Genomic DNA, 27,565 nt, shown 5'->3' with positions numbered 1-27,565 from the left:
ATAAAAGTTGTAGCTTAACAAATACGGGCCACATCATAAATTAAAGCTCTTTCTATCTAATTCAATTTACAATAGTTGTCCCATTAGTTTTGGCCACTAACTACACGGAGACACAGCTACACTGTGCTGGATGGACAATGGTATGCCAGCATTCAGGAAGATCATTTTTAATTATCCCTGGAGAAACTTTTATTCCTGATTGACTGCAGTAACCTCCTGAAGAGGAAGTAAATGATCTGTTCTTTTGTCAGCTGGAAAATAACCGCCATAGCTGCTTTCAGAAATCAGACTTCTAGCATTGGTTATATTGAAGAAGAAACAAAGCTCAAACATCTCTTGAACTGCTGCTGACTGACTGAAACTGCATGCTTGGTAAAAGTTTAGGTTCAATATCCATTTTTAAGGCTGATTAAAAAAATTATCATGGCAAAATAAATCACTTCCTCAAATGAACTCTTCTAGTGTTCCCATTTGCCCTCAATTCATGAATACTCCTGAAATCTGATTAATCTTGGCATGACCAACACTACTTTGTGTGAAAGAATTGACACTGTATGCTGTTACAACCCATATTCCAAAATCTGATGTTAAATGTGTTTTTGTGTTCAGATGACTTGCCATGGCACTTTGCATTCAGCTGATCATTTTCTTTATACTACTGTATTATTCTATTACTCTCTTAGGGCCCTGGGCCACCTACATTTTATACCAGGGTTTGAATCTAAAGATGCGATGGCACATTCTTATTCATATTTTGGTACTAATTTTTCATATTACAAGAGCCATGGTGGCACAGTGGTTAGAATGCAGTATTGCAGGCTACTTCTACTGACTGCCGGTTGCCTGAAATTTGGCAGATCGAATCTCACCAGGCTCAAGGTTGACTCAGCCTTCCATCTTTCCGAGGTGGGTAAAATGAGATTGTTGTTGGGGACAATATGCTGACTCTGTAAACTGCTTAGAGGGGGCTGTAAAGCACTGTGAAGTGGTATATAAGTGTAAGGGCTATTGCTATATGCAGTAAAATATGATCAAATTCATCTGAACAAAATTTAGGATCAGATCTTGAGGGAGAAGGAGGAAAACAGATAAATTTTCAATCAAGTATTCAAATCTTCACATGTTTTACATGTTTAAGGTATTGAAAAAACTTGTTGATAGTTCGGCTGAGCCTTGAGCTATTATTTTTGAGAAAACAGAAGAATAGATGAAGTACAGAACTGGAGAAGGTCTTTAACTTCAAAAATTGGAAACTAGAGGATCCATGAAATTGAAGCGGGTGGTTATGGGAGCGACGTGGCGCTCCCATGTGACTCCCCTCCTGCGCGAGCTGCACTGGCTCCCAGTGGTCTTCCGGGTGCGCTTCAAGGTTTTGGTTATCACCTTTAGAGCGCTCCATGGCATCAGACCGGGGTATCTACGAGACCGCCTTCTGCTACCAATAGCCTCTCACCGACCAGTACGCTCCCATAGAGAGGGGCTCCTCAGGGTGCCGTCGGCCAAACAGTGTCGACTGGCGGCCCCCAGGGGGAGAGCCTTCTCTGTGGGGGCACCTACCATCTGGAACGAGCTCCCCCCAGAGATACGGAAGATCCCGGACCTGCGCATGTTTCGCCGTGCTCTCAAAACTTTTCTATTTCAGCAAGCTGGCCTGGCCTAACTCCCCATCTTTTAAATTTTTAAAATTTTTAAATTTGTGATTTTATAAATTGGGTGTTTTAATCTGTGTTTCGGCCGAAATATTTAATAATTTTAAGGGACTTTTTTAATATTTGGATTATCTGTATTTTATCTTGGCTGTTCACCGCCCTGAGTCCTTCGGGAGTAGGGCGGTATAGAAATTTGATTAATAAAATAAAATAAATAATAAATAAGTTGGTTTGACATCAATATCTGGGAAGACTGTAGAAATTATTAGATATTAACAAGGTTCTGTCAAGAACTACTCTTGCAGAACTAATATTGAATATTTTTAGCAGCTTATTTGTTTTGATATTCTTGTCAGCCCTGCTTGACTTCTGTTAATTCTTATCTATTGCCAATTTATCTTTACCACTAGTAGATTCTTGTTTAGAGGTAGCATGGAATAAACTTGTACTATTTGAAGAACACTGGTTCCTGATTTCTTACACCTGACAGTATCCATAATTGGCTTGAAAATTTAAAGTGTACTCATAAACAACTCCTCATTGGAATGAAACATCAAGTGGAGGCCACAAGCTCAGTCAAGTGTCCAGTATTCTTTAACATTTTCAGTAATGACTGGAATCAAGAGGTGAAGCAAATCTGTTTCAAATTTGCAGGTCATTCAGAACTGGGTAGGAAGACAGAATTAAAATTCAAAATGATATTGATAAAGATGGGAAGGGGATAATAAGTAACAAAATTAAATTTAATGTGAATAAAAGCAAAGTTCTACATGTAGGGGGAAAAATAAAATGTGCAGGCATATGATATACAGGCAAAAGAGAGATACCTAACTTGATATTAAAACATAAGAAAAGAGAACTGAAGGAAGAGATGAGGGCAGTTTCCAAGCACCTTAATGAATGTCACATAGAAGAAAGTCAATACCTGTCCTTTATCATCCCAGACAGTAAAATGGATTTAAGTTACATGAATGTAATGCTAGAAAAAAATAAGAACAATTTGATAGTGGAAACAATTATTGGAGGTGACCTTCCCTTCTCTGAATGTGTTGTGTCCGCAATGCTTTAATTGCATTCAGCACAGGGTTCTCTTCAATGGCTTAAGAGCAGGTCAAATAATAACTTCAAATAATCTGTTAATTTAGGTTTCTTTAAGAGTTGGATTAAGATGCATTTAATTCATATATTGTGATGATGTTATTACAAACACACTAACATATGTGTATGTGTGTGTGTGTGTGTGTGTGTGTGTGTGTTTTCTGAGGTTTTCGCGGGTGTTTGTATGTAGGTCTTTGGTTATTTGGGTTTTCTCCCGCGTAAAATTGGAAGTGTCTTGGCGACGTTTCGACGAAGTCTCATTCATCATCTTCAGGCTGGTGTTTTTGACTTCGTGCTTCTAGAAGCAATGTGTGATCGCAGCTGTTTCTTCCTTTTAACTGCTAGTGGGGGTGTGAACTGATTGGGTGGGAGCTTGGCTGTGTTCTGATGGGTTGGGGGCTTGGCTGTGCTCTGACTGGATGGGGGGTTGGCTGTGCTCTGATTGGCTGGGGGTGTGTTCTGTTTGGGTGGGGGCTTGGTTGTGCTCGGGTTAGTCTGAGTTGCAGGGGGATTTGAGCTGGTGAGCTGCGTTGCTGTTGTTTGGCTTCGTGTTCGTGGTCATGCCATTTCTTCATGGTGGGTGTCAGTCTGCTTCAAGTATGGATTGGAGGGGTTTAAAGTGGCTACTGATGCAGCTGCAGTCTGGCTTCTGGTCCGTGGTCATGCCTCATCATCGGTGTGGGTTTGAGTCTGCTTTCCGCGTGGATGTATGGTGGTGACATCCTGTGTGACCCTCGTGAGTGTGGGTCTGGTGTCATTCCTCATGTTAGGGACTCGTTTGTCAATAAGGGCAGGTTTCCAAATGGCTGGTAGGCGGGAGGTATCATCTCGTTTATTCATGCTGTGTGGGCGTTTTTCTATCTTGATGGCTTCTCTGATTATTCTGTTGTTAAAGTGTTCAGTTTTGGCGATAGTTCTGGTCTTTTTAAAGTCAATTTCATGTCTTGTGGCTTTAAGGTGTTGGACCAGGAAGAAGTTTCAGTCAGAAAAGAGGAACCAACTTCTTCCCTGGTCCAACACCTTAAAGCCACAGGACATGAAATTGACTTTAAAAAGACCAGAACTTGCAAATTAGTCGGCTGTTTCGTAACATCCTGTGTGGCCGAGGTCCTAGCTGTGTGCCCATTAGTCTTTTGTGTTGTAATGACCTGGGTAATGGGTTGTTTGGTGGCATCCTGAGCTCTAGTTTTGTGACATCCTGAGTCATGTGCTGCAACATCCTGGGTAGTTGGCTGTATTGTAACATCCTGAGCTTTAGTGTTGTAACATCCTGAGTTCTATGATGTATTGTCTTGAGCAGATGGCTGTGATGCAACATCCCAGGCTTTGATTTGGTTCCGAGTCTGAGGTCTTGTTGTGTGCTCATGGCGTGTGTTAGTTTGCTTTGTGTGGGGATTGGAGGGTGGCGCAGCAGCTGGCGATGCCGCTGTGGTCCGGCCCCTGGACGGTGGTTGCATTTCGTCTATGGGATGGGATTGGGTTTGAATCTGGTGAGGATGATTGGTGGTGGCGTCATGTGTTATCCTGGGTCTGGTGTCAATGTTTGTGGCTGGGGCTCATTTGTTGATTAGGGCTAGTTTCCAGATGTCTAGTAGGCGGGAGGTATCGTCACATTTTTTCATGTTATCGGGGTGTTTCTCTATTTCGATGGCTTCCATAATTATTCTCTTGTTGAGAATAGCCCTAGTCATTGCCCTAGTTTGTTGGGCTAGAGAATAACCATAGTTTGTTGACTAGTTTGTTGATGTCACAACACTAGAGCTCAGGATGCCAACACACAACCCATTACCCAGGTCGTTACAACACAAAAGACTAATGGGCACACAGCTAGGATCTTGGCCACGTAGGATGTTATGAAATAGCCAACTAATCTGCAAACATCAAGTCCATCAACTAATCAAGATGTAACAACACAGCCAACCAACCCGCTTACAACAACAAAGCCAGCACTGCACACATCCCCCACCAGTATTTATAGAGAGACGGCATCTCCGATCATGCTTTGCTCGCACAAGCACAAAGCCAAAGACACCAGCCTGAAGATTATGAGTGGGACCTCGTCGAAACGTCACCAAGATACTCTCAATCTTACACAGGAAAAAACCTGAATGCACCAAGACTTCCATACCTGTGCCTGTGAAAATGTATGAAAACAAATGTATGTATGTATGTATGTACTGAACTCCTAGGTTATGTCTCCTTGTTGTATTCTATGTGAAGTTTTATTGTAGAACTCTTATTCTATTGTATAGAATACAATAACACAATACAGATAATGAATATGTGTATAGGTGGGGATGACAATAACCATGAAAATCCCAATTTAGGCACTCTGGACAGAATATGGTGAAACATACTGATTCCAGGTTGGCAAAAGAATGAGGCAAAGCTGTATACTGTCCATTTATTTATTTATTTATTTATTTATTTATTTATTTATTTATTTATTTATTTATTATTTATTTATTTATTTATTTATTTATTTATTTATTTATTTATCTTTCTTGTATGCCGCCTTTCTCCAAAGACTTTCTCCGAAGACTCAAGATTCAACCTATATCTTGAATCTATATTGAGAAGCTGGATTGGAAAAGATGAGCTTGGTTTTAAAACTGGAGTAATAATAATCCTACCATGCTGATGACACTACTGTGATAACTGAAAATGTAAAATAACTGCAAGCTGTAGTAGTAAAAGCAAGGGCCACAAATGAAAAAGGTGACTAAGATTAAATATACAGAAGAACAGCATAATGACAGCAGTTCTAGCAACCAGTGCTAAAACTGATGATGAAGACACTGAAGTGGTGGGTAGCTTCTGCCTTTTAGGATTCACTAAAACACTAAAACAATTAGTAATCAAGAAAGATGCTGCAGTCTAGCATCTTTCTTGGTAAAATAGTAATAAAGGCCTTGACAAAATATTTGGATGTTTGATGTGTCTGTGCCCACAAAGATCAGGATAAAAAGCAGGGAGTGGTTTTTGCTATGGATGTTGAAAATTAGATTTTGAAAAGCAGGATATAAAAGGTATCGATAGTTTTGAGAAGAGTCCTGAGAATATCATAGCTAGCCAAAAAACCAAATGGATGACAGAAACCAATCAACTCAGAGCTCTCATTTGAGGTACAAAAGAAGAGGCTCAAATGATCACATTATGCAAAGGCCTAGCTCTCTTGGGATATCTACTGCTAGGAAAGAGAAAAAGAAAATAACCAGCAGCAAGATGTTGGAGTCAACTCAGCAATTATGGGTGCACCATTAGAAGACCTGAAAGACCAGGCTGAGGAAAGTTCATCCCAGGAAAAAAAAATGTGGTTCTTAATAGGTGGTATCAACTTGATGACACATAATCAATTGAAATGCAAATGGATTGAACAGTTAATATAGATTGCTATTCACGCTTATACATAAAGATGCCTTGATGATTAGTAAAGATTAACAAAACACCCAAAAAGAAAATATTAGGATATTTGCAAGGCAGCTGTGTTTCACATTGAGATCTTCTTTGGCAGTTGCAGCAGCCGGAGATTTCTGTATATTCTGCAAGCACAGCAAGAAATATAGAAAGGAGGAGAAGAGAGGAAGAGAATAGTGAAAGGCAGTGTCATGCACAGCCTTGTCCATTCTCTAGAGAAGTAAAATTGACAAGAGTTCTGTCTGCTTTGTTCTTCTCTCTGCCAAAGAAGGAGCATATGCTAAGCACCAGAGGGCTTGGAGTTTGCAGTTCTTTTTTCCTTCGCTGTGTAGTTTGAAGGCTTGAAATTTTGGTTACATCTCCAGAGTGGAAAGAAAGCTGGTGTGGAAGTACCTTTATGATGAAATTTTAGGTCATACACTTTCAAAGTGTGCACTTTGTTTAGACTGTAATGCCCCCTTTCCAGGTTTTAACTGCTACTGCAGCTATGACAATTATACTTAGAAGCATTGGAAAAAGCACCAGATTGTAACCTTGGTACCAAAATCCCAATCTACCTTCACTGCTGCCAATGGGGTTTTTAATGCAAAAGGAATACAACTTGGCCGGGTAGATTCACTCATAACAGATACTTTTCTATGAACAACCATATAAGCACAGACTTTTCTGTGATATCCATACAAACGCATACAACATCTTTGAAAATATCTGTAGGGAAGCTGAAGCCACATATTCATTTTTCTTTTTATGTGGAGATAAATTGAAGGGCTTTTCTTTGTTCTTTTTCTTTTTTTTTGGCTTCTGCATCTCCAGCAGAGGTTGGGAGAGGTTGTGAGTGCACAAAGTCTTTTGTGGCTTCCTTTGATCAAAGGTGGCTTGAATGAAAATAATGAGCAGATATACTTAAATTTGTTCTTCTTGAATTCCAGAGAGGAAGTAATGTACTATGGAAGTTTGGTTGTTCCTGTTTATTCTAGTTTTTAGTGTGTCAGTAATGTCCATATTGCTGAAAAGCAATTATTACTGGCAGATTTTCATTGATAACATTCAACAGAAGTTAAAGTTGGTTGCGATTTTATACATTTTAAAATGGGTTGAAAACTATCCTTATAAAGCAACACAGTCTCTCAGACTGCCAGAGAAATAGCCCTAGAGAACTTTAGTAATTAATATGTGAGACTAATCTGTGAATTCATGCGACAAAAATGAATTTTTAAAATCATTGCCTTGTCTGAAAACTAAGAGGCTGATGAATGAGTTTGTAAACTGATATATGCCAGTTTGTAAGGGTTTTCTGTTCCTAAATTGTATCCTTCTATATCTTTGTTCAGTTGTACTAGTAATCATTCTGGCAACCTTTTAGGAATGGCACATTTTGAAACCTCTCAAAAGATAATATGTTTGTTTGAGTGGGCTCCCTACTCCCAAGTCTCCTTGCTCTTCCTCTTGCAGTGGAATAAAGCTGAGCATGGCCTCTAAGGGACTCTTTGGGTCATGCAGTGGACGCAGATTGTCTGGAAGGAGCATGTGAAGATGGTACATTTTTCCTTAAGAAAATCCTGTGTTACTCTGAGGTAGTTAAAGAAGGTTTTCAAGGCATCTGGACTTGTTATCCTATACATGTTTAGCTTAAATTAAGCTCATTTTTGCTTGTTTGGATTTACTTTTAGGTAGGTAATTCTTAAATAGGTGGTATGCAGGATTAAACTCAGTCTTTAATGTGACTGATGACATTTACTTCTGGAATATCTTTACTGTCGTACTACAGATGTTCTATGATGAGCAATGAATAAGGATGATTCTTCTCCCCTCTAGTTATTTTATACTTGTCCATTCATTTTTTTTCATATTTTATTCATTCATACTTTATTTTAAAGAATAATTTAGAAGCTACATTCTTAACTAATGTAATAGGCTTCCCCAAGATGATGTCTTCTTGATTTTCCATCAATTTAGTGCTGGCTGAGCATTATGTTATTTTACTCCAACCCATCTTGAAGGAATCAGTTTTGTGAAATCTACCCTAGGATATTTAAATTGAACCGGGAGGTTAGGGAGTTCAATATACCTGTGTTTATTTTTAATGGAATTATTATCTTTTCTTCCATTGTATTATTCCCATTGGTTATGAGGGTGTTTTAACATTCTTTTTCTATGGTTTGTTTGTTGTCCAGAGTTATAGGTGTCTATAGGTAGTCCTTGACTTGCGACCACAATTGAGCCCAACGTTTCTATTGCTAAGCGAGACATCTGTCAAATGAGTTTTGCCCCATTTTATGACCTTTTTTGCAACAGTTTTTAAATGAATCACCACAGTTATTAAGTTAGTAACATGGTTGTAAAGTGAAACTTGCTTCCCATTGACTTTGCTTGTCAGAAGGTTGCAAAAGATGATCACATATCTCTGGAATGTTGCAATTGTCATAAATACGAATCAGTTGTCAAACATCCAAATTTTGATCATTTTTTTTCACACCACTGTAACTTTGAACAGTTATTAATCATACTGTTGTAAGTCATGCACTACTTGTATATACATTTTCTAAATAAACAAATGAAGTACTGAAAGAGAACTATATATTGTTTTCCTTATTTATATGATAGGAATCAGTGGTGAAATCTAAATTTTTTTACTACCGGTTCTGTGGGGGGCAGGGGAAGGATACTGCAAAATCCCCATTCCCCCCTACTCCTGGGGGAAGGATATTACAAAATCTCCATTCCCATTCCACTCTGGGGCCAGCCAGAGGAGGTATTTGCCTGTTCTCTGAACTACTCAAAATTTCTGCTACCGGTTCTCCAGAACCTGTCAGAACCTGCTGGATTTCACCCCTGATAGGAATGCATCCTGCTTTTGAGTAACTTAAAATTTTATCTGCTCTCATGCTTTTATTAAACTTTATTTGTGCTTTATATATTGAAATGAGTATCACTTTTATGGTTTATGCTTTATATTTTTCAGTTATAATTTCATGATTGTATTCTCAAAAGCAATTTTAGTTCCTTGAGCTTCTTGGAAGAAAGTCAGAAAAAATCTCCCCTAGGTCTTTAAGAAAGAAAAGCCTAATTAGCCTTATTTGTTCTGCCTCTGCATTGAGTTGATTTCTTCATGAGACTTCAAACTAGGAGGCATAAAATAAACGCAACTTCTCAGTAATCTGTATAATCCTTGACTGAGATTGTGGTGATAGTAGGGCAGAATCTGGCCTGTGATGAAAACTGAAATGTTTGTTTTAATCCTAGGCTTTTTAGCCATAGGGAAGTGCACAAGCATAGCAAACAGAAAGCTGCAGGACTGGAAAGTCGTGTTTAAATAACTGAGGACAAGAGCTTCCTTTTTGTGGAACAAAATTAACCTATTTATTCTATACAACCTCAAGTTCCAAAGTTAGACCAGTCTTGTGACTGGTCAAACTTTGATGAGAGTGAGAAAGGGTGGTCTGTCTTTTTAAAAATAATTTTGGATTTTTTTAAAAAATAAAAGGAAATGCTTTTATCAGAAGTATTTTTATCTTTAGGGAAAGAAAACTATTTCTGTCAGAAAATACCACTTTTCCCAGTTTGAAATGAAATTTCTTTTGGGGGCCTTTGGGCAAGAGCATCACTGTAGCTTTCAGTGCTGAATGCAGGATTCCTATTTCTGTCCACAGCCGTACTTGCCTCAGTCCTTGGTTTGTAAAGCTGGCGACTAGAGAAGCCACTCGGCCCATCAAATAATGGTGCTGTATGAGGAGAGCCAGTATTTTAAAATAGTCGCCTTTTCTCAATTTTGAACTGTTGGAAGATCTGTTGGGAGCATTTTCAGCCTTATGAAAACATACACGAGAAAAACCAATTTGAAGAACTTACAGTGCAGTCAGTATTGATTTGTGTTAAATTCTTAATCTGCCCTAACCCCCTATTATGAGTGATTAATTTATATAATTAGTGGTGTTGTGATAATGTGTTAAGATCTTAGTTGCTATCCTCATGCAGACTAGATAATTGCATACTGCTCAGTTATTCCCAAAGGCTTTATACTGGAGGAGAGTGACTTCTAATGAGTATAATATAAGCAGTATTATTACTGAATTGTAGCATGTTTTTTCATACCTACTGGGTACATGAAAATTGCCACTCTCCAAAAAATGGTGAGCCATGGTTCCCAGACCTCATATGGCTCCTAAACATATCTCTGCATTCTCAAAATATCTCCAGATCATGCCACCAACATTTCGTATTGATATCATTTTACCTCCAAGAGATGACAAAGCAGGGGTGAAATTCAGCAGGTTCTGACAGGTTCTGGAGAACCGGTAGCAGAAATTTTGAGTAGTTTGGAGAACCGGCAAATACCACCTCTAGCTGGCCCCAGAGTGGGGAGGGAATGGGGATTTTGCAGTATCCTTCCCCTGCAACGCCCACCAAGCCATGCCCACCAAGCCACACCACACCCACCAAGCCACGCCCACAGAACCGGTAGTAAAAAAATTTGAATTTCACCACTGTGACAAAGCACCTATTTATATCAGAAACTTACCTCACGCTGCCAGAGGGAATAGCTGAAAGGTTTTGCCCTTGCAAATAGCATCAGAAATGCCCTGCATGGCTTACTGGAGACTAAAAATGTTTTAAAATATGAACTTTTATCAGAAAATATATATGACTGAAAGTTATTTAAAGTAGTCTACAGATACAAAGGTTGCTGCAGTGTAGTCTTCTTCAATTTCCTCAAAAATGTTGGAACTGCAACCTTTACAATTTGTAGAAAATATCAGTAGAAGAGAATATATGTAGCTCAGAGTTGAACTGTGGAGTTTGTGAGCATGGTTGCTTGCTTGCAGACATTTCATTACCTGATTAGGTAATATCTTCAGCACTAGAAGGGAGTGGGGATTGCTCTCTGCTTATAGACAGTAGTTTGCCCTGTCAGTACTGGTGGAGATACTATTTTCTCTTTGGTAGTTTCTTGATTAGGGTATTGTTTTCTGCTTAATATCTGCAAGCAAATAACCAAGCTTAGAGAGCACCAAGGACTCCACAGTTTAACCCTAAGGTACATATATTCTCTTCTATTGGTATTTCTACAAATCCCAGCCAGCATAATTATGGTATCTTCTCTGTGTTGTATTTCTAGTACAACTAGAAAATGTCAGCTTGGGAAGGCTGCTCTTGATGTATGGCAAACTTTTTTCATTGGGTTTGTATATTTGTGACAGACTTCAAAACAACAAAAATGCTACATATGGGCCTAAAGACAATCGTAGAAATTAAAGGCTAGATTGCTGGAGGACCAATCAATGCAACTTCACTGCTTTCCATGACCATGTAAGTTGTCTGAAGAGACAACAGTATCTGTCCCTTAATAGCACTATTAGTACTTAATAACATGATATGATGACACAGTGCCCTCTCTCCTCCCCCTGACAATTCTGAGAACTTACTAAATTTATCCAGATGATTAAAACTGTGTTTCCCCTTCCTTTATATTTATTCATATTTGCATGTTCACTTTCTACTCATCCATTCAGAGATCTCTTTGGAGAGAAAAGCAATAGCTCAGTGAGTCAACCCTGAAGCTGACCTGGCTGAAACCATCTTGAGGCTTCAGTGCTGCCACACTGGAGTAAGGGATAGGGAGGGGGTATTAGAAATAGCTGGGGCTGTGTAGTCAAAATAAAATGCTTTCTCTTGGGAACCAAGGACATTCTCACACCTGGCCAGAGGAAGGAAGAATGATGTCAGCAGACCTGCAGATGCTGCCATGATTGGGCCATGTGGCTGATTGTTTGGATTTGAGGGGAAAACTTTTACTTTTAATTAGGTGAAACCTAAGGGGCCTCTCAGAGTTGGTTTTCACCAGATATGTCCCAATTTGATATTTCCAATAAAGCTATTCTATAAGGAATCTATCTGCCTTGGAGTTCTTGCTTGCAATGGATCTATTATTTGGAACCCTCACACAGTCTCCCACAGAGACTACAAACTTTTCTTTAGTCAGCTGCAGATCTTTAGTCAGCTGCCTTCACCAGGTAATAATATTTTGGAAACTAAAAAGATGATCAAAAGCACTGATGGGAGGTAATACTTATGTGCCATCATCCCACATGCTAAAAATATAGTGTTCATAATTTCAAGTTGCTTTTTTTTTGAAGTTTCCAGTGCAAAGAAGCATCTTTTTTTATGTCTATAGCAGTTTTCCCCCAACTTCAAATCTTCCAGGTGCGATGGATTTAAAATCCTCTCATTTAGCATGTAGATTGAAGATGCCAGCCCTTCAAGGTAGGTCAGGCCAGGAAGCTGACACTACATGGATCATGGCAACTTGTTGGTACAAGGAAGCTCCTCAACTTTGGCAACTTAAAATTGTATGGACTTCAATTCTGAGAACTTACCCCTCATCAAACTGGCTGGGGAATTCAAGGAGCTGAAACCCACACAGCTTAAAGTTGCTGAGGTTAAGAAACATTGTTATATAGGGTATAATAACAATGTTGAAAACCAGGCAGAATTTCCCTCTGTCCCCCCTCCCCCCCCAAATACAATACAGAATCAAGACATGGTTATTTTGAGTCTCTTTCTCGTGCTTCCTCATTTCCCAGGACTGCGTTGCCTTTTACTTTCTCATTTATAATCTCTTAACAGTTCTGCTATAGTTCAAGTATACCTTTGCCAACATTACTTCTGCATTCCTCTATAATAAGCTAGAACAATTATAGGTGTCCCGCACAATGAAACAAAGGAATAATAATATTGGAAATTCAAAAGTGAAAAAATTGGACAAATTTATAAACAAAATAATTATGTTCTAATAAAGATGTTTATAAATCTACATGCATTCTGTTACATTTATCAAGGTAAACTTTGGAAACATAAATATTGTAATAATGCTTCTGACAGTAATTTTCAATGTTAGAACTGTCAAACATTTTTTTAAAAAATAATCTCTATATTGTGTGAATATATGTATATTCAAATTCACTTAATTATTTTAACATCATTCCCCCCCCCCTTTTCAAGCCATGTGAAAGTACAAGCCTTCTTCCCTTAATGCTTGAGAACTGAGGCAATGTTGCATTAGAATCTTCTATGCATTGGGATAATAATTAAAATAAAGGAATCCGATGTGAAGGATCTTGGTTTGTGTTTGTTAGGTGGCAAACAAAGCCTAGGGGCAGATTGTAAATAGAGCAGATAAACTCACTCTGCATTTAGCACAACCTTATTGATAAGAAATCTCTGACTGCATTTCACTGAGTAACAACTTGATTCTTCTGTTGATCTCAGATTTAACTTGACCATAAAATTCATCAACCTTCCCATTTCTGCTGCATCAGTGTCTTGAGCTTAAACTTCATTGCACTGTCCTTAATATATCCTTCCTGACTATGAAAGTAACACCATTCCTTGTTTTTTTGTGTCCTAAACAGTGCAAAGTATGATCTTCTGACTGATGTGTCCAATTCCAGTCTATTTCAATTTGCCGATACCTAGGATATCAATGTGCAGATTCACCTCACCTTTTACCATGCTGAGTTTTGCTGTGTTCATGCTTATGTTCCATATTCCTGGTGCACTTGTTTTTTAAAATAATTTTCTTAAGAATTACAAATTTAAAAAAACCTACACAAATGACAAAAATAAAGGACTACAAAAAGAAAAATACAAAAAAGCAAAAAGTATAGAAAAGAGAAAAAAGAAAAAGAAAAAAAGCAACTTTCCTCTTCATCTCAGCAAATAAAAGCAATTTTAATATCCTACCATATCTCCTAACACAACATATATTCTCCTTTACCCCTAGACACCAGCAAATTGATAATTTACCTCTTAACTAAAAACAAAAGCTAAAAGCCTCAGGATTTGTTTTTTATCAGCAAAAGTGCAGCAAGAGAAAACAGATTTTCTATTTTGACCTCGATCAAATTACCCAACTCTGTATTCCTTTTCTGAACTTTTAACAATCTTACTTTCAAACTCCATCAAATATAGTCCCAGAGCTTGTTTTCTAGTCATCATTTTTTCTACATAAGAATTTTTCAAAACTTTAACAGCCAACCATTTCCACTTCTTTCCACATACGTTACATGTGACCACAGGTTATCCACTACTTTCTACCAGCATCTGCATGATAAAACTTTCCATTCATTTTCCCATCTCTATTAAACATTTCCCAAAAGTGCAGTAATTCATCTGCTTCCTCTACCTTTTTAGCATTTATATTCAGTTTGTATCTGTTCCTCCATAATAAAGTCTAATTAGGACTTGGATTTCTATGGTTGTAAAGCACAATGTTGCATGGCTACTTCATTTAGCGATGGAAATTCTGGCACTTCCAGTTGCCATTGTTAAGGAAATAACCGCTGACCATTAAACACAGATATAATGTAGTTGCCATTTGGAACCTCCTGATGGCTTCCTTATCAACTTTGCTCATAGGAAACCAGCAAAGAAGGTTGCAAACAATTATCCCATGACCTCAGGGATATTGGAACAGCCAGAATTCTGAGGACTGGTCATAAGTACTACTCAATCTGTGCCATTGTAAATTTGAATGGCATTGAAGGAAAGGTCATTTAGCGAGGACCATCTGTAACAAAAGACTTGATTTATATTATGGCTACTTCCCAACACACTTCTTTAAACATAAGTTGTGGAATGAGGAATCTAAACCATTTTCTTCATTATCAGTTTTCATGACAATAGCCACAGAAACCAGTTCTAACACATATATAATTATGGTAGTATACACAAGTCTAACCCCAAAATTTATACTTCTTTCATAGCAAAATTTCACGATACACTGAATGAAAAACACAAGGAGTTAGGACAGTATGAAAATAATTTTCCTCCTATAGTAAGTGGAACTTCTGCAGTGTAAAATGTAAGCTTTGAAATCCTTTCTATAAATAAAATGAATGAACTGAGCAGTTCATGGGATATTGAGCAAAGCACAATTTATTTTCCTCAATCCAGTGGAATCTTTGAAATAAATTATGCAATTGCTTCTCTTATCTATGGGGATTCTTAGTCATCCAGGTCATGGTTGTCCCAAAAGTGTTTTTACAAAAGGCAATTGGACTTTGTTTTTTCTTGAAAATGTTTCACTTTTCATCCAAGAAGCCTCTTCAGTTCTAAGAACTGAGTAACAGATCCAAGCCAAACCATGGTAATGAGAGGTAAACAAACAAACAACAACAACAAAAACCACCCAACACCCTCTTCTTCCCTTCTCACATCCTCAGAGCTCTAGCCAGTGCCATTTATCTTGTATCCTCTTGAGGTTGAATATGTAGTTATTTTATTTATTGATCATGTTTTTACTTTGTCCATCTCATCTAAGTGATTCTGGAAGGCCAATCTGCAAATTAGTTCTCAGCGATGAGGATTTTGTTGTAATTGTTGTTATGGAGTTATTTCATATTGTTTTAATCTTACTACTGATTGTATGTCTGTAAGCTGCTCAGATTTGGTTATGATTAGACTAGCAAAATAAATAAACAATTCAAGCCTGAATTGTCTCTCCCTGTTTATCACCATGATAACTCTCTGAAAACAGAACAGAATGGGACCAACTCTGATACCATGGGAAATCTGACAAGAGAAACATCATTCTGAAAATGGGTCAGCTCTGGCCAGAGGCTGCAAAGAAAGAACTTTGCGGGGGGGGGGGGAGAAATCCCCCAATGCATCCCTATCAAAGAAATTCGATAGTAGCTCTGCAATGCTACTCATGGCTCCATTCTTATGTCTGCCTTCTATCTGGCCATGAGATTCAGAGAAGAATTTTTAGGAATGTACTAAAAAGAATTCCAGAAGCAGAGACATGCATGCTTTCCCAACCTCATCTATTTTGATAAAGAAGATATTCATCTATATAAATGCTAGCCCTCATTAAAAAAATCATTAGATTAAAAAAAATCTAATCTTTTCAGAAATTATTCTGAATTATTATCTTATTATGTTAAAAGATGCTGTTAGAGCAGTCTTCCCTGGCATGGTCCTCTTCAGATAGTCCAGAATTACAATTGGGTCATTCTAACTGGAAATTCTAGAGTTATAATTTCAATAGATCTGTTAGAATATGTTTTTTAACCATGTCAGGATTTATAACTTTTTTATTTCAGCCTTTCATCAAAATGTTAAGATTAGAAAAAAAAACTTAAACCATTTAGCACAATGTAATGCCTCACACAATGCCTCAGAGAAGGGTTATTATAATTGTACATAACGATGAAAATTCTTAGTGTCTGACAACAGCAATTAAGTAAAGATCAAGAAAGCCCACTAAAATGAAATTGAAAGCAGTGAAATATCTACTGTCTACAATATGACAAACGCTAACAGCTAAGATGCTCCACCAACTACATCAAAACCCAGAGAAAAATATGAATTTTTTTTTGAAAGAAGCACAAGTTGGGCTTATAGAAAAACTCTTGAGGAGGAAAGGTTTAGTGCTATCAACAGCAATCTACTATCAGCTAGGTTGCTATAGCAGACAGTGGTGAGAACTTTATTTAAATTGTACTCTTGAAAGAACCTTCTTTCTCTATCCTTTCTTTGGATCACTACAGAATTGCCGCTGGATTTGCCAACCTTATGGTATTAGTTCACTGTGAAGGCTGAATTAGCTGTTTAGGCTCTGCAGTAGTTTACTGTATCTGAAACAATAACATTAGACTTTTTTCCATGCAGTTTTGGGTACTGTGGGCAGTCTCTTTTTCTATTGGCTTTGCTCTTGCTTTGTTACCTCCTAATTCCTGGCTAAGAGGAAATAATTATGCTGTGGAAATAATACAGGCAATCATATTAACAAATCCAATCTCTAATCAATTTCATAATCTTTGTTAAAACAAAAAGCTGTCTTGAATTTTCACTGAACCCCGTCTTGCTGAATCTCAGCTCATGCAAGCTACAGAATTATATTTCCATACTCAACACCCACACAGAGGCAGCCTTCACCACAAACTACAGTCATGGTTAGAGCTACTGTGAAAAGCACCTTCTTGCAGAAATGTCATCGTGTTATCTTTCCTGCACCAAAGCTAGTAGAAAGAGAACAAACAGAGCCTTTGCACAGTGTTGCTTTCCTTCACCTGGTAACCACTGCTCATTTTGTTTTTGAAAACGATATAACGTGGAACATTTGGATAGTAATGGGATGAGATCTTTATTTTCTTGTATGTGTGTGAAGTGGGGACAAAGATCTTTTTTCTAACTCCAGCTCAGCAGCTCAGGTGTGAGATAACTGTTCCAATTCCATTTTTTTTGAAGTCTCCTCCTGCTCATTTGGAGGAAGGACAGATGGTCCCTAGTGTTCCTGGCCTGTTCTCAGTGTTCTAAAGCTGGCAGGAGCTTCATGCTGATTTTTGAGGAAAGAGAGAGGGAAGAGTTTGAGTGAAAATACATTGTTTTGAGGTATCCTCTGAGTGACTATAGCACGGCACTGGAAATACTGCTGAGTTTGTATTTCCAGGTTGTGAAATGAAAGTTTCAGGAAAGTTTCAATACACAGCTCAAATAAGGGTACCCTAAGATAATTTGCTCTTTGATATGAAGGACAAGATGGCACCTTCAGTCAATCCACCTGCGAACCCTGAAGCTGATCTGGCTGAAGCCATCTTGAGGCTTCAGTGCTGCCATACTGGAGCGAGGGATAGGGAGTGGAGATTAGAGATAGCTGGGGTTGTGTAGTCAAAATAACATGCTTTCTCTTGGGAACCAAGGACGTACTCACACCTGGTTGGAGGAAGGAGGAGTGATGTCACCAGACCAGTGGATGCTGCCTTGATTGGGCCATGTGAGTGATTGTTTGGGATTGAGGAAAAACTTTTAATTAGCTGAAAACCAAGGGCCCCCTTAGAGTTGATTTTCACCAGATATGTGCCAATATTTTTCCAGTAAAGCTATTCTTTGAGGAATCCACCTGCCTTGGAGAGTTTGCTTGTGATGGATCTATTACTTGGAATCCTGACACCACCTTCTGAAACAGATTGGACTAACTTTCTTAAGCACTTGCATCACAGAAGATACAAGGAAGGCATGGCACAACAACCTCTATCTTCTAATGTAATCACTGTTGCCCTCTCCATCACCACTGAAATAGTGGAAACTCTGCCCCACATGTAGACTTCCTACAGATCCATCAGAAACAAATGAGATATATTCAAACAGATCCTAGTGGTTGCTCTTATTCAAACAGAGGATGAATCTGTCTTAGAACAAAATGGACCCACTTGTTAGATACTGAACCCTTCTCAAATTCTGAAATGTAGGCGTTTCTGGCATTTCTCTTCACAAACTTTCTCTTTCTTTTATTGGCACAAGTTGGCCTCAACTTATGACTACAATTAAGCCCAAAGTGTCTGTTGTTTGGTGAGACAGTGGCTAAGTGAATTTTGTCCCATTTTATGACCTTTCTTGCCACAGTTGTTAAGTGAATCACTGCAGTTGTGAAGTTTACTTAGCTTATAAGAAGGTCGCAAAAAGGATCACATGACCCAGGACTCTGCAACTGTCATAAATATGAGTCAGTTAGCTAAGCATCTGAATTTTGATCATGTGACCATGGGGATGTTGCACACAAAAGTGTGAAAAATGGTCATAACTCACTTTTTAGGTGCTGTTGTAACTTCAAACTGTCACTAAATGAACTGTTGTAAGTTGAGAACTACCTGGGCAAGGAAGGAGAAGGGAGTGCATGGCAATCTTAGCGCAGGGGAGACTGGTGTTCCCCTTAAACATTTTTCTCCCCTGAAGTTATTTTAATTTTCATTTTTTCCTGTACACATAAACAGGGAACGTGTGAATAACAAACACAGCCACTCCTCTCATATCTTGATAGATTGTAGCCTGATGCCATTTCAATGGTGTAGATATATTACTGTGGCTACTGACAGATAGATAGTAACAGTTAAAATTTTCAAAGTGGCTCTTTTTGTGCAGGTATCACCATTTGTTCGTTTGTCTAATACCTTATTTTTTTGTTTAAGAATATTCTAAATTGTGTTTAGTTGATACATTTCATGGCTTTCACCCTACAGAACCACATGTTCATTCCTCTTTCTATTTTATTTAAAACATTAGATCAAAGTCTCCCCTTTGATCTTTTGTTCATCATTTCTTTACAGTGCTTTTTAATTAATGTCACTCTTATTGAAGCAAAGTGGGTGCTTCAAGATGTTCAGAAATGGGAATTTAAGTATAAAAAACAATCTATTTCCTTTGCTTCATACTCATTTTATAACTCCACACAATTTTTTTCTTCCCGGGACACTGGAAAAGTAACTGTCACAATTTAGCCTCACAGAGCATGGCTACTTCCAGTCATGTTCTATAAATAATTGGCATTTGTGAAGTGAGGCAGGTGGCAGAGAGACAAGTAAACTGCATCACTTTTTAAAGACCTTAATTATTGTTCCATTCCTGAAAAAAACATAAAGCATCTGTGATGATTATAAATATAAATTTTTATCATTCACAGAAACCCAGATAACAGTTTAACCATATTGGGGTTAACAGCCCTTATCATTCTGGATTGCACTCTTTGATTTTGGTAGATAATGGCAGTCTTTGGACTAACAAGCTTTAGCATCATGAGATCTGTCACTTAGCATTTGCGATATAGGAAGACCAGCCCTTTATGCCATCGGTCCAGGATATCTGCGGAACCATCTTTCTCCAATGGGAGTGGACCATCCCACTTGTGCTGGCAGATCCCACCAACTAAGGAATTCTAGCTGGTGAGATCCAAGAGAAGGGCCTTTTCTACCTCAGTTCCTGTCCTTTGGAACATCTTGCCATAGGAGGTCAGATCTGCCCACTCTCGTTTAGCCTTCATTAAAGACCTTTAAACTTCTTTATGCCAGCTGCCTTTGGAAGGAGAAGCTGTTGGCTGGAAGTGGTTGGTGCACTAACAGAGAAGGTACCCCAACTTTCCCCTCCAAACCCTTGTTTTTGGTTTGTTTAAATTTTTGTAATCTTAAAAATGTTTTTACATTTTTAATTGTTGAATGTTTGTGGGTTTTATCATGAGGTAAGCCACTCAGAATCACCTGAACCACAAGATGGACAGCAAATAAATTTGATTGATTGATTGATTGATTGATTGAGAAAGAAAGAAAGAAAGAAAGAAAGAGAAAGAAAGAAAGAAAGAAAGAAAGAAAGAAAGAAAGAGATAGATTCCATTGTCTTTTGAAGTACATTTAGAAATTGCTCTAGCTTTACCTTTCTAGGTCTATGGTTTTGGGTTGGTTTTTATTAGTTAAGGCAACAGTAGTAATGACAGAAACAATGACATCCTCTTGTCCCCAGATTCTAGTGTGAAATTGAAGTGGGAATGTTTAAAACTGAGACATTTCAGACACACTAGCAAGCACAGGTATAAAATCCCCTCTAACTCCAGTGTCACAAAGAACTTTGAGTGCTAAGATGCTCCATGTATTTCAACTTCACTGAGTCTAAACTTTGAAGCTGAAGAATAAGATATACACAATTGCAAAGATAATCCACTTCCATATCTCTTCTATAAGTTTCAAAATTTGGAGGAAGATTGGGATTCATCACATTTGGCTGATGGCAACAATTTGCTTTCCAATAGATAATGACCTGGAATCTAGAATTACATGGACATCATTGCAGCTATTGTATTCAATTTTTAAAATCAGGTTCAATCTTCCAGCTGCAAAATTAAAATTCAGATGTCAAACAAACCTCAAAATTTTATTTTTCATTTGTTCCCCAAAATGTGACGACTGATGAAGGCACTCAATATTGAGCCAGATTAACCTTCTTATGCTAGAACAGAGGTGTCAAACTTGTGGCATCACAGTGGCATCATGTGACATATTGGGACTTTTCCCCCCTTCGCTAAACCGGGCAGAGGCGGGGCTAGCACGTGACGCAACCAGCCTGCGGGCCGCGAGTTTAACACCCCTGTGCTAGAAGTATTTATTTTCATTGTATTTAATATACATTATTATGAAACCATGTTACAAGAAATAGATTTGAACATTAAACCCTGACCCAAATTAGTTCTTAATGAGTGGTCCTTCAACAAAATATTTTAATACAGAGGAGTTTTTTTTCTGTTTATGTTCAAACTAACTGACCAGCTATGTTACCTTCAAGGATATTTCATTCAATCCCATTCTTCTAAAATTTAGTCTTTTATAAGTAGTAACCATGCTCAGCTTTTCTTCTGGTTTCCAAGTGCCTTGGAACAGAGTCTGTAAGATTTGCACCAGTAACAAGAATTAGAGAAAGACTACCTTAAAAGGAATTTTGCTTGGAATTTTTTGAAAAATACTGCATCTGATTGGTGTAGTGATAGCTCTGCAAAACCTAATTGTTTGCAGGACTAAAATCAACATACTGTGCAACATCAAGAACAGACATTCTGTTTTTCATTTCCTTTTGCAAAAGAAGGGGTAGAGCATTGTGAGGAAATCTGAGGAAGCAGATTCACTGGGTATATGGATAGATTATCTATCACTTGGTTCTCTCCCTTTTTAACACATCTCTTTCTCTCTCTTCATATAGCTACTAAATATATATTAAATAAAATGTGGATTCAAGAAAGTGTTAGAGGGTATCTAGCCTTATGAGACATGAAGGGAAGATTCCTTTTTTTGCTATAGATTTTTATGGTACCTTTGTGAATTAATGAGACACACAATTGAGATGTTCTATTGCTCATTGAAAGTACTGTATGTTAGGGATAGAGTTAAAGATATGAAGGCTGAGACAGAAATGGATTTGGGGGAAAACTTTATTTTCAATTCTTTTTTTTTTCCTCCAATAAAAGAGAAGGCCAAAATGAAAGCAATCTTCCCAAAGGGGAAGAAAGAAATCTCTCTCAATTTTTTCTTTGTTTGTTTCCTGGGTCTTTAAATATGTTGATAGAGATACAGGAATCACCAAACCTGTAGTGTATGTAGCTGGGCCTCCCTGATAATTATAGATTTATTACGTTTATATCCTACCTTCTGTTCAGGAGCTGAAACTTGTTTATAGAATGTTTTCTTCTCCAGTGCTTTGCCAACAGTTCTGTGAAGTAGGCTGGGCTGAGAGAAAATATCTGACTCAAAGTCACTTAATGACTTTCTGTCACTGAGGGAGAATTTGAACCCAGGTGTCCCCTGGTGATAATCCAGTACTTTAACTACCACAACATCCTGGATCTCTAGCTACCAGAATTACAACTTGGAATATCTTAATGATTGAAACATTTTTAAATTAATGACTGACTGAGTCCACCTATACTGGTGAGTGGCCTTTTGTACTATTTGGAAGGACAATTTGGCCCAGAAAATGATCTGAACAATAAAGTCTTCCTGTTGCTAATATATTTTTATGTAGTCCCCTATTTGCATAGCCTTGACAAAGCTAAAGGCAATGACAAGGCTACAATAGTATCTTCAATGGGCTCTTTCATTATCAAGATAAATAAGCCAAGTATCATAGACAGGTTGTAAATTAACATCATTTTTTACTGCAAAACGGGCTATAGCAGAGAGTAAATATCCTTGATGAGCAGGAGCTGCATGAAACCTTGGCAATGAAGTTCAATGTAGGGGAATTATCTTTTTTTTTTTAAATTAACAGCTATGAATTATTTATGATAGGATTATCACTGCAGTTTTATTTGTTTCCTACTTTAAAATGGTGGGAATTGGAGCTTTCAGTTTTCAGCAGACATCCTGAAAGGGATCTAAGGATCAGAGGCTTTTGAATTTCAGTTGCTAGATGCCTGGATAAGAAGTCTTCTCTTATAGAGGATGCATATTTTTGTCATTCTGAGGTGGTGTTTTTTTTTAAAGACAGTAATGGGTAACAAAGCCTTTGACCGCTCACTGGTAAAATAAAATAAAAGTAAGTAAGAATTGAAGATATATCTATTCCTAAGCATCAACTTCTATTTTAAAGCTCTGCTTGGGACCTCTGGCAAATCTTTATATTTCTGGACCTTTCTTTTAAACTGCACATAGTTACCTTGTTTTGTTATTTACAGCATATGAACTACTTCACTAACTACTATAACGGGACTCTGAATGAGCTGTGGGACCTCCAACTGCAATCGTTAAACCATTTGCATTAAAGTAAATAAAATGCAGAAAATGAAGTAAACCAGATTCCAATATGAAAGGGAAAAAAAAGCACAAATAGCTGTTGTGTGTAAAATACTCATATGGATTTGTAAAGCATAATGCTATAAATATAGAACAAATAGCTTTAACTGGATGTAACACAGGCAGTATAGTGGCCCCCCGAGTGAATATTCAATGCAGTTTGTGCAGAAAACATACCACTACAAAACTGCCTGCTGATATATTATGCATTTCAGCCCGGTTCTGAATTTGTTCAGGATAGCAACTTTCTCTTGGGGCTCTGAAACTAATAGTGGCTAAGAAACACAAACAATTTACAAGTATTCAAGAATAACTGCAGGGATAATTCACGAGTTCATTGAAGCAGAAAGTGTATATAAGGCAAACAGGTCTTTAACAAAAAGATAGGTTAAATGTTTAAATGTATGCTAAAGAAAGCATCAAGTAATAGTAAATCTGTAGCAGATATAAGCAGCTTATAGCATAACAGATGTGAACTATCATCCCCAGCAGCCCAACAATCAGTATGGCTGGCGATATGAGATCATATTTGTAGTTCAGCAACATCTGAAGCATCAAAAGTTGCCTAGACAGTGGAATTAATTATCCTAGGCCTAGAATAACAAGCCTCTAACTTACTTATTTTCACTTCTGTAAGTAAGCTTAGGAAATGAATGAAAGATTGAAATGAGTTGGAAAAGAATCCATATTCTCTGGCAAAATCTTTTCTTTCGCCCAATGATTATGTAAGCAAGGTTAAGATTGCATATGGAATACAAAGTCCCAAACAGAAACACAATAGCCTGTGAATTAGTGAAGAAAGTCAGAAGGATGATATGCCGGAACAACTGGAATTCTCTTTTTATGTAGACAGGGGCTATTTTGTCAGAACACCAACCCCAGAATAACAATTCTACAGTAACAACTTCTCATATTAAAATACACGAATAAGCCTTTATTTATCAGCATACGTCCAAGGTCTAATGCTAATAATTCTGCTTTTCTTTTTATGTTGGACAGACTCAGGATCTTTCACGTATCCTGCTCACAGATACAAAGTACAACTGTTGCTGCTGCTACTTATCAATACATTATACAATTATGTAAAATGTTAAGTAGTTTTCTATTAATTTGGTTCAAAGAGAGATGAAATGTATTCATCGGATCCAATGCGCTCTAGTCTAGAGTGAAAAGTGAGACAGGAGAAGAGTCAAAACCATCATGAAATACTTGAGCAAATGGAACAAGCTTCTCTTCATTCAACTGAACACTTCCTGTTCAGCATTTGCTACCATGTGTAAGAGGGCTTCAACAAAAGAAGGGAGGGGTTTCTTTTTTGAAGTACACTTCTATACATGTCTAGATTTCAGCAATCACTACTGGTTTCAAAGAACTTACTTCCAAAAGGTATACACAAAGCTGCAGACTATGATTATTTCTGCATAGCAAAAACAGGGATAGCACAGTCTTAAAGGAACATTATGATCTAGTTAATACATTACACTATCTCACCATTTGTTTACGAAGTCCAGTTAACTGGATTCTTAAATAAGCTCATTGTGGCTTATAAACCATAAACCATGGTCTATAAGCCATAATGGCTAGACTTAGTGAACACATACTAAAACAGAACCAAACAAACATATGATACCTTAGCAAGCACATCTTTATTTGGATTTAATTTTTTGTTGAAATAAAGGGAAAGTTTAAGACCAAATTATATCAAATCCTCATCTCTGAATAGTAGAATTGGTTCTTTGATTCCTAAAGAAGGCAAAGAACACTATATAACATCTTGGTTTTTGAAATGTCACCAAGCAAGATGTTTAGAAAAAAAGGTTTGCTGTCTAACTTATAAATAATAAAAAAAGCACTGCTGTTCAGGACATTACAAATAGGACTAGAAAATCTGTAGCTATCATGTTTGATCTGCAAAGGATACAGTGAATATTTAACTCTTTGCTGCCATCTAGTTGTTGTTCTGATTTTTGTGCCTAGATGTATGGTAGTCCTATATACCTTCTGAATTAATTGTCTATTTGACTGTGTGTAACTGTATGTTTTAGTATCTTACAGGGCCCCTAAAATTGCCTTCTAAGTTTCACACCAAATATGGTTGCTGATATATTTCTCTGCTCCACTGTCTTCTCTATACCAAATATGGTTCCTGATATATTTCTTTTCAACTTTATTAGAGCCTACCATCCTCATAGTAGCTACTTTATCACCCTCAGCGCGACATGCCAGTTGTTCCAATTCACTTGACTGGTAGAAACCACAAATAAAAATCAATGCCCACAGTCTGGAGGATACTCTGCATTGCCTTTCAAAATTAATGCCACCATTGTCCTCATGTATGTGCAACAATCACTCTCTCTTTTGTTTCTGGGAGTAAGGAGCTGCTTTAAACATCCTTGGCTGGCTTCAGTTTTAGTCTGGCAGCTCAGGATTTTCTAATATGCAGGAGCTCATCCAATTTGGGGAGCCTGTCAAATCTGACGAAGACAACTGGGTCAAATAAATATTTTAAACACAGATTTTTCATTTACTCAGGAATAATAATAATTCCAGCTCTGTTGATGCGAATTGTTTACATGATCAAAACCTTATACTGAAACCCAACAGATTATCCCCTGCTAGGATATGACAGGTAGCAGGTAAAAAACGGGAAATAACATCTGAATTGATTACATTCCCAAAGATTTTCTCCTTTCCCCTTCCTTGCTAGCTTCCTCTATAGAAGGTCAAAGTACAGACCTGATAAAAGTCGGGGGGGGGGGGGGGGGGAAGTGTTAAAGGAATCAGAGGCCAGGTAATAATATCAGAGAGGGGAAAAAAAAAGAGGGGTGGTGTCAAAGTGAAAATGAGATCTAGTGCTACACAAAGTTCATCTTCATAGTCTGAAGGCCCAAGGCTTCAGTGGCAGAGATGATTTGAATAAAGCAGAACATCCAAGGATAAACCCAGCAGAGCTGTCTTGTTCTCATAAAAGGATGCAGTGATTAAACTTTGAAGTTTTTAATAAGTGGATTTCTTGCCGGATTCTGATGCACACAGAAAACAAGCTACCGGGGTAACGTTTCTAGTGTAATCTCCCTGACGCGCTAGCTTTCTGCACGCAGGGATCTTTTCCTCTCTTTCACAGAAAATCACGCCCAGGTCCTCTTACCTAGTTTTGGGGCGCAACAACAGAGGCGCGGGATTACCACTCATCCGAACGAGAGGGGTCCGTCCTAGGCTACGCGGATGTCGTCGAGCCGCAAGAGTTGTTGTTGTTGTTGTTGTTGTTGTCGCCACGCTCTTTCTTAAACCCGCCCGATTGAGCGAACTTTCCTTGCAAGAAGCTCGCGAACCCACCCGCACGCGTGGCACCAAATCGCCCTCCAGAACGGCTGAGAAGCAAAGCAGAAGCCGGAGGGACGACGAGGGCCCTGGAGGAGACGGGAGTCCGTTCCCCTCTTCCTCTTCTCCCTCCCCCCCCCCCCCAGCCACACTCACGCTGCGTTTCGCCTTACCTTCGCTCGGTTTACACCGAAACCCCGTGGAAATGAAAGCAAACAGCCCCACGGAAGGAGCCACGGCGGTGCTCGCTTACGCGCTGCTGGGCGAGAGGGGCTCGCACTCGCCTCGCCGGCTTTTTGCCCCCACCCCCACCCCCTTTCTTCGGCGTTAAAAAGAAGAAGCGAAGTCCCACGTTCACGCCTCCCGGCAGAAATTCATGACGCTCCCTAGCCGGGTCCCATCCGGCCAGAAAGAAGAACTGGAGGCTTCTGGTTTCCAAGAACAACCTGAGCCCTGGCGCTTCGGAAGGGAGGAGCGACCCTGCCGCCACCTCCCGCAGAGGGCCAGAGGGCTTCACGCGGCGCTGGTTCCTCCTCTCCGTCGGGGCCTGAGGTGGGAGGCAGGGAGGGAGGGCCTGCCTGGGGGCGTGGATGGCGCGGGATTTGTCCTCCGGTGTCAACGGTGCCATATTTTGCTGTTTGGAAGAAAAGTCAGGAATTCAACAGATGCAGCAGTCCAAGGCTGTAGCGCAGATGCCATGGAAAGCAATGCGATGGTGCCCACTGGCCTAAAACGAATTAGAGAAAAAGGGGGCGGCAGAGAGAGAGAGAGGTTAATTTAACCAGTAATCATGATGGAAAGCGATTAAAAAAAAAAACCAGATTCAACTAGGTACTCGTTCTTGAGCTTCATAATTATACAGGCTCTGATTTAGATCTATTGTTTTCACTTTATCGAATTATGCAACGTCAAGGAAGCTTCCCTTTTATCCTACCTCTCCATCAGACAGGTAATCTGAGGACAGAATCAGATTAA

At 38.5% G+C, this 27,565-nt stretch overlaps 1 protein-coding gene across 2 annotated transcripts in view; it reads right to left on the bottom strand.

Moving 5' to 3' along the window:
• Positions 1-26,986, bottom strand: part of CDK18 (cyclin dependent kinase 18) — an 88,294-nt gene extending 61,308 nt beyond the window's left edge. For both annotated transcript variants that reach the window (XM_070941542.1, XM_070941543.1), the window contains exon 1: positions 26,764-26,986. The gene's annotated coding sequence lies outside the window, so the exon portion shown is untranslated. The remainder of the gene's footprint in view (positions 1-26,763) is intronic.
• Positions 26,987-27,565: the final 579 nt, after the last annotated feature.

This window comes from Pituophis catenifer, unplaced genomic scaffold (assembly GCF_029215685.1).
Source record: "Pituophis catenifer annectens isolate HBS135680 unplaced genomic scaffold, rPitCat1.0.hap2 SCAF_3, whole genome shotgun sequence".
NCBI classification, from domain to species: Eukaryota; Metazoa; Chordata; class Lepidosauria; order Squamata; family Colubridae; genus Pituophis; species Pituophis catenifer.
This window is presented reverse-complemented; position numbering and strand designations above follow the sequence as displayed.